General features: G+C 44.1%; 1 protein-coding gene across 1 annotated transcript in view; it reads left to right on the top strand.

The window, feature by feature from the left end:
- The first annotated feature begins 1,582 nt into the window (after positions 1 to 1,582).
- emsy (EMSY transcriptional repressor, BRCA2 interacting) overlaps positions 1,583 to 8,656 on the top strand; it is an 89,251-nt gene continuing 82,177 nt past the window's right edge. The window contains exon 1 of the mRNA XM_063054648.1: positions 1,583 to 1,784. The gene's annotated coding sequence lies outside the window, so the exon portion shown is untranslated. The remainder of the gene's footprint in view (positions 1,785 to 8,656) is intronic.

The raw sequence follows: 8,656 nt of genomic DNA, 5'->3' as shown, positions 1-8,656 counted from the left end.
TTGGCAGTTGGATATATTGTTGGTAAGGTCACACCTTAAAGATTAGCTTTAATTGTTGCATGGAAATTGAAAAATACAGTGAAATGTGTCGTTTGTGTCATTGACCAATGCAGTCCAAGGATTGTGCTGGGGGGCAGCCTGCAAGTGTCGCCATACTTCTGGCACCAACATAGCACACCCACAGCTTATTAACCCTGACTCTTACATCTTTGGAATGTGTGAGGAAACCCACTGCAACGGGATCCTTGACTTCTCTATTGGAAGACGAGTTAGTGCAGATCAGAAATAACATCTCCTCCTCGCACACAATCAGCACCAACACACCTCAAGGATGCATGCTAAGGCCACTGCTCTACATTCACAACTGTGTGGCTAGGTACAGCTTAATTGGCAACTGTAAATTTACCATTGTTGGTACAATTTCAGGTGATGAGGAGTGATATAGATTATACAGTTGAGTGGTATCACAGTAACAACATTGCACTGAATGTCAGTATGACCAAGGAATTGTGAGCTTCAGAAAGGGGAAGTCAAGGGGAAACACACCAGTCCTCGTCAAGGGGTCAGTGGAAAGTGTGAGCTGTTTCAAGTTCCTGAACGTTAACATTTCTGAAGATCTATCCTGGGCCCAACATATTGATGCAATTACAAAGCTGCTATATTTCATTAGGAGTTTGTCACCAAAGACTGTCCTAAATTTCAGCAGATGTACCATGAAGAGCTGTTTTCATCATCATCTGGTATGGATGGGCCATTGCACAGGATCAGAAAAAGCTGCAGAAAGTTGCAGACTCAACTAGCTCCATCATGGGCACTAGCCTCCCCAGCACCAAGGACATCTTGAAGAAGTGATCCCTCAAAAAGGCAGCATCCACCATTAAGGACCACCATCACCCAGGACATGCCCTCTTCTCATTGATAGCATCGAGGATGAGGTACAGGGACCTGAAGATACACATTCAACATTACAGGAACAGCTTCTTCCCCTCCTCCATCAGATTCCTGAATGGACAGTGAACTCATGTACCTTATCTCACCATTTTTCCCCTTTTTTTCCTCTCTTTTTGCACTATTTTATTTAATTATCTGTCTCTCTCTCTATAATCACACAGATATGTATATATATTTATTGGGTGGCAGGGTGGAGATATGTCCCTACTGAAGGAGATGAAAGGCGCTTTTCCCCTCTGCTAGTCTGTTGGTATCAAGGTCATGTGAATATATATCTATAAATACATATATACTGTATATATCTAAATATATATAAATTATAGTTTTAAAATTATGTACTGCTGCTACAAAATAACATTTCACGACATATGCCACTGATATTAAACCTGATTTGATTCTGAACCGGAACACCCTGACGAAATCCACGGGGTTACATGGACAGGTTGGGTCGAAAGGCCTAGATTCATGGTGTATTGCTCTGTGACTGAGCTATCTCTCCACAGAAGCTACCCGACCCGCTGAGTCGCCCATACAACATAGTCCGACACAGAGGACGGAATGAGAACCGAGCAGCTGATTGCCTGAATTTCGGCACTGAGCCCGCCCCCTTCGGAGGCCGGAGCCGTGCACGGTGGGATACTGGAGGTCCCGACTGTCTGTTGGCGGCATTAGCCGCAACGGGAGCGTCGAAGCGGGTCGTTTTTATCGGCGAAAAAAGACCGGAGGACCGCTTCAGCCCTTTCCTATGAGAGAGGGAAGAAAGAACGAAGGATGCCGAGAGTTTGTACGACCCTGCCCTGCAGGAGGATAAGCGCCGAGCTCGACTGCTCCAGGTGAGGTGGCTTCTGTCTCCGGCTACGGGCCTCTGGAATGTTCCAAGAGGTTGGCAAAGGCCTTTCTGTGACAGGGTATTGGAACCGGCCGTGGCTTCACCTGGACGAGCGGCGCCGTTCGGATGGTGGCGGCTGTTGTTGGGACCGTCTAGGGTTCCTCTAGCGAAGTCTCCGCCCCGTTCATTTAGCTAGGCCGCTATGGACGCGTAGCGAGCGGGAGGTAAACATTGGTTATTACGCATGCGCGTTGTTGTGCTGGAGGATGAACGGAACCAGTAGTCAAGAGGTCTCCAAACCCTTTCTGGCAGGCAAAGCGTCTTAGAGTATAATCAGATAATGCTGGACGTACTCAGGTCAGACAGAATCTCTGGAGGAAAAAACAGTTAATGTTTCAAGCCATTGACCTATCATCAGAACCTGGAAAGGTGAGAAAACTTAATTTTTTTTAACTTGTAAGAAAACGTCTGCAGATACTGGAAATTCAAGCAACACATACAAGATGCTGGTGGAACTCAGCAGAAGAGGCAGCATCTATGGAAAAGAGTAAACAGTCGATGTTTCGGGCCAAGACCCTTCATCAGGACCCTAATGACGGGTCTCAGCCTGAAATATCATCTGTGGTGTGGTCCCTAAGGCTCTTGTACTTTCTTCCTGATGACAACAACAAAAGAGAGCAAGTCTTGAGTGGTGGGATCCTTGATGATTGATGCTGCTTTCCTGTGATAGCGTTTATGTAGATGTTCTCAATGGTTTGGTGGGCTTTACCCATATCTGGGTGATAGACCCATGATGTGCGAGGCAAGGTTTTTTTTTATACAGTGGTAGTAGCTACAATGGCTGCCAATGGCTGATGGAGTGTTTAAGAAGCTTTTATGTAAACACATACATGTGCAGGGAATGGAAGTCTCCAGGGTCTTGGCAGGCAGAAGAAATTTAGTTTGATTTGCATCGTGTTCGGCCCATGGCTTGTACTGGTGTATCGAGTTTTGTGTTCTAGATTGGATGGCATCTGTAGAGACAGAAAATCTGATTTAATGTTAAAGGTGGATGACCATACATCAAAACTGGCTATTTTGATACATGCAGGAAACTTGTTTATTTGAAATTGTTGAATTCAGTATTGATTCCAGAGAACTATAAGATGCTCAGATGGAAGGTGAGGTGCTTTACCCTGAGTTTACATTGGACTTCTTTTGAATAGTGTAACAGGTCAGAGACACAGAGGTTACAGTGGAGTGGGGAACTGAAGTGATAGGCAAGCTGAGTCTCAAAGTTTGCCCTTGTGTCCTGATCAGATAAAGCAATCTTCTAATCTGTGATGGTTTTTCCCCAATGGAACATAGAATAGTATGGTATACTGCAAGTCCCTTGGTCAATAATGTTGTACCGACCAATATAAACCCATTCCATGATTGATCTTGCTGAGGATTTGCTGAGCTTCTCCAACATTTTGTATGCGTTGCTCAAGGTTTCCTGCATGTGTAGAATTTGTTGTGTCCATGATCAGTGTAACCCATTCCTCCAACATAACCCATTTTTCTTACAATCATGTGCCTATTGAAGAGTTTTTGAAACCCTTGGCCGTGTGTTCCAAGCACCCACCACTCTTTATGTTAAAGAAACAAAAATAGGCCACTGACATCTCCCTTAAACTTTCCTCCACTCACCTTAAACAGAAGTCCTCCGGTTTTGGCTATTGCAGCCCTGAGGAAAAGGTACTGACTGTCCACTTCATGTCTCTCATAATTTTATACAGCTCTGTCAAGTCACCTCTCATCCTGTGCTCCAAGGCATAAAGCCCGAGGTTGCTTAACCTTTCTTTATAAGACATGTTCTCTGATCCAGGTAGCTTCCTCATAAGAGGATGTAACTAGTAGAGTGGATAGGGGAGAACCAGTGGATGTGGTATATTTGGATTTTCAAAAGGCTTTTGACAAGGTCCCACACAGGAGGTTAGTGTGCAAACTTAAAGCACACGGTATTGGGGGTAAGGTATTGATGTGGATAGAGAATTGGTTAGCAGACAGGAAGCAAAGAGTGGGAATAAACGGGACCTTTTCGGAACGGTAGGCAGTGACTAGTGGGGTACCGCAAGGCTCAGTGCTGGGACCCCAGTTGTTTACAATATATATTAATGACTTGGATGAGGGAATTAAATGCAGCATCTCCAAGTTTGCGGATGACACGAAGCTGGGCGGCAGTGTTAGCTGTGAGGAGGATGCTAAGAGGATGACTTGGATAGGTTGGGTGAGTGGGCAAATTCATGGCAGATGCAATTTAATGTGGATAAATGTGAAGTTATCCACTTTGGTGGCAAAAATAGGAAAACAGATTATTATCTGAATGGTGGCCGATTAGGAAAAGGGGAGGTGCAACGAGACCTGGGTGTCATTATACACCAGTCATTGAAAGTGGGCATGCAGGTACAGCAGGCGGTGAAAAAGGCGAATGGTATGCTGGCATTTATAGCGAGAGGATTCGAGTACAGGAGCAGGGAGGCACTACTGCAGTTGTACAAGGCCTTGGTGAGACCACACCTGGAGTATTGTGTGCAGTTTTGGTCCCCTAATCTGAGGAAAGACATCCTTGCCATAGAGGGAGTACAAAGAAGGTTCACCAGATTGATTCCTGGGATTGCAGGACTTTCATATGAAGAAAGACTGGATGAACTGGGCTTGTACTCGTTGGAATTTAGAAGATTGAGGGGGGATCTGATTGAAACGTATAAAATCCTAAAGGGATTGGACAGGCTAGATGCAGGAAGATTGTTCCCGATGTTGAGGAAGTCCAGAACGAGGGGTCACAGTTTGAGGATAAAGGGGAAGCCTTTTAGGACTGAGATTAGGAAAAACTTCTTCACACAGAGAGTGGTGAATCTGTGGAATTCTCTGCCACAGGAAACAGTTGAGGCCAGTTCATTGGCATATTTAAGAGGGAGTTAGATATGGCCCTTGTGACTATGGGGATCAGGGGGTATGGAGGGAAGGCTGGTGCAGGGTTCTGAGTTGGATGATCAGCCATGATCATACTGAATGGCGGTGCAGGCTCGAAGGGCCGAATGGCCTACTCCTGCACCTATTTTCTATGTTTCTATCTCTCTGCAATCTCTCTAAAGCTTCTACATCTTTCCTGAACACAATACTCAAGTATAGTCTAACCAGAGTTTTATAGAGCTGCGGCAATACCTCATGGCTCTTGAACTCAGTCCCCTGACTAAAGAAGGTTGACACACCATATGCCTTCTTAACAACGCTATTAACCTCTGTTGTAAATTTGAGGAATCAATGGTCTTGGAGGCCAAGATTGCTCCACAGAATTCTGCAAATAACCTCCACCTTCAAGTGAAATACTTCACATTTTTATGGATTGAATTCCACCTGCCACCTCTCAGCACAACTGTGTTCTATCAATATCCCATTGTAACCCTCAGCAACCTTCTGTTCCGTCAACACCACCGCCCTCCATGTCATCTGCCAACTTACTAATGTACTTCTTCATCCAAGTCATATTGGTGACTTAGAGCAGATCCCTGAGGAACACCACTTTTCAATGACCTACAGATAGACACTTCATCTGCTACTGCCCTCTGTCTTCTGTTGGCAAGCCAATACTGATCCCATGCCTCATGCCCTTCTGCATGAGCCTACCATGGGGAACCTTGGCAACTGCCATACTAAAATCAATATACACCACATCCACCACTCTACATTCATCAAATTTTGTTACTTTCGCAAAAAAGTTATTTAGGCTCCTGAGGCATGACCTACCCCTCCCAAAGCTACCCCTAATCAGACTATGATTCTCCAAATGTTCATAAATGTTCATAGTACAATGAGATCTAGGTGTCCTTGTTCATCAGTCACTGAAAGTAAGCATGCAGGCAGTGAAGAAAGCTAATGGCATGTTGGCGTTCATAACAAGGGGAGTTGAGTATGGGAGCCAAGAGGTCCTTCCGCAGTTGTACAGGGCCCTGGTGAGACCACACCTGGAGTATTGTGTACAGTTCTGATCTCCAAATTTGTGGAAGGACATTCTAGCTATTGAGGGAGTGCAGTGTAGGTTCACAAGGTTAATTCCCGGGATGGCAGGACTGTCTCATGTTGAAAGATTGGAGTGACTGGGGTTGTGTACACTGGAGTTTAGAAGGGTGAGAGGGGATCTGATTGAAGCATATAAGATTATTAAGGGATTGGACACGCTAGAGGCAGGAGACATGTTGGGGGAGTCCAGAACCAGAGGCCACAGTTTAAGAATAAGGGGTAAAGCATTTAGAATGGAGTTGAGGAAAAACTTTTTCACACAGAGGGTTGTGGTTCTGTGGAATGCTCTGCCTCAGAAGACAGTGGAGGCTAATTCTCTGGATTCTTTCAAGAAGGAGTTACATAGAGCTCTTAAAGATAGCAGAGTCAAGGGATATGGGGAGAAGGCAGGAAAAGGGTACTGATTGTGGGTGATCAGCCATGATCACAGTGAATGGCGGTGCTGGCTCGAAGGGCTGAATGGCCTACTCCTGCACCTATTGTCTATTGAGATCTATTAAATTCTAACTCTAAGAATTTTCTGCCATAGTTTCCCTACCACTGATCTAAAAATCACTGGTCTGTAATTCCTAGGATTGTCTATTTTTTTTTTAACAACAGTACAAGATTTACCATCCTTCAATCTTCTGGTACTATTCCTGTGGCCAGGGTGGATGCAAAGATCATTGTCCATGCCCCATCTGTCTCTTACCTTGCTTCACAAAGTGACCTGCTGTGTATCCCATCTGGCCCCAGGGACTTGCCTGTCATAATGTCTTTCAGAAGCTCCAACACTTAGCTCCAGAACATTAGCCTGTTTTATGCTGACTTCGCATTTGTCAAAGTCCCTCCCCAGATGAACACTGAAACTATTTGTTAAGGACCTACTGCACCTCCTCTGCCTCCAGGCACATTTCCCTCTTTATCCCTGATCAATCCTACCTTCTTACTAGTCATCCTCCTGTACCTTAAAGTCCTATGTTGGATGCATACAGAGCACAGAATACTAGATTGGATGAAATGTAGATGATTTCAGCACAATGCATCTAGTAGGGTCCTTGAAAATTAGTCTGTAGATTGTAGAACCAGTACAGAGTAGTGATGAATGAAGTTATCCATGCTGGTCCAGGAGCCTGATGGTTCATGAACCTGGTGATGTAGAACCTAAGGCTTCTGTACCTCCTATCTGATGGTCATAGTGAGAAGATTGTGTAAGAAATTTAATGACACATGCTAGTGGTATTAAATCCGATTCCGATTCAGGCCTGAAAGGTGGAGTTTTTTGATGGATGCTGTTTTCTTGTGGCAGCACTTCATGTAAATTTAACAATACAGTGCAATTCTGGCCCTTTAAATCCTGCAGCCCCAGCAACCACCGATTAACCCTAACCTAATCACAGGAGAATTTACAATGACCAGTTGTTAACCTACCGAGTATGTCTTTGGACTCTTGGAGAATACTGGAGCACCCAGGGAGAACCCACACATTCTATGGGGAGGAAGTACAGGCTCCTCACGGACTTTGGAATTGAGCTCTGAACTCCGGAACGCTTCCAACTGTAATAGCATCGCACTAACCATTAAGCTGCCATGGCTACCATGACACTCAATGGTGGGAACGGCTTTACATGTGGTGGACCGGGTGTATCTACCACTTTCTGTTCCTTTTCTGTTCATGGGCATTGGTGTTTTTGTACCAGGCCATGATGCAACCAGGTTAGGATAATCACCAAATCATTGATATGTTGTAAATGGTTGCAATTCCAGCACTGATCCTTAAGGTTCGCTATTGACTAAGATCCTCCTATTGACTAATAGTCAGGAAGCAATATATTCTAATATATTGCCTCTAACAACTTGCACTATTTGTGACTTGTCCTTTTATGAACCACCTTATTGAATGCCTTCTAGAAGTCCAGTGATGGTACATCTACTCATTCCTCTCATCAAAAAGTTCTTGGTTTGTCAGACATCTGACTGGCTATCATGAAGCCATGCTGACTCTTCTTGATTGGATTACAATTTTTCAAATATCTTAACTATTATCTTGTTAATGTACTAATGTTATTTTCAATAATAGATGTTGGGCTAATATGGTTACATGCCTTTTTTGTCACCCTTTCAAATAGATGTGTTGCATTGGCAGTTTGTCATTTCTCTGGTTTTCCTCCACAATCCAAGTCTTCAGTTTAACTGAAGAAGGCATGTAATGTGAAGAAATGTGCAAATGCTGCAAATCTGGTGCCTGGCACCCATGTTTTTATAGGTTATTCCTTTTAGCAAGCTATTTATCTCAGATTTTGAGTAGCATTCTTTGTTTCTAATAGCACATTTATTCTGTCTTGGTTCCAGTTTTTCTCAAGATTCAGCCTACATTGGACAAGATGTAATAATGCTGTTGGTATCTATTTCATGTTTCTTATGACACCATTGCAGATCACTGACAGACGCCATTCTTTTTACTGATATGTTATTTGTCATACTGTTGAAGGCTGGATTTTTGTTACATTTTGTGCTTATTGAGAAAGTAAGGAGGCATGGGATCTAAGGAGACATAGCTATGTGGATCCAAAACTGGCTTGCCCACAGAAGGCAAAGAGTGGTTGTAGATGGGTCATATTCTGCATGGAGGTCAGTGACCAGTGGTGTGCCTCAGGGATCTATTCTGGGACCCCTACTCTTTGTAGTTTTTATAAATGACCTGGATGAGGAAGTGGAGGGATGGGTTAGTAAATTTGCTGATGACAAAAGTTGGGGTTTTGTGGATAGTGTGGAGGGCTGTCAGAGGTTATAGTGGGACATTGATAGGATGCAAAAGTGGGCTGAGAAGTGGCAGATGGAGTTCAACCCAGG

This window comes from Mobula hypostoma, chromosome 7 (genome assembly GCF_963921235.1).
Source record: "Mobula hypostoma chromosome 7, sMobHyp1.1, whole genome shotgun sequence".
Classification (NCBI taxonomy): domain Eukaryota; kingdom Metazoa; phylum Chordata; class Chondrichthyes; order Myliobatiformes; family Myliobatidae; genus Mobula; species Mobula hypostoma.
The sequence above is the reverse complement of the archived record's forward strand: the minus strand, read 5'-3'. Positions and strand labels throughout refer to the sequence as shown.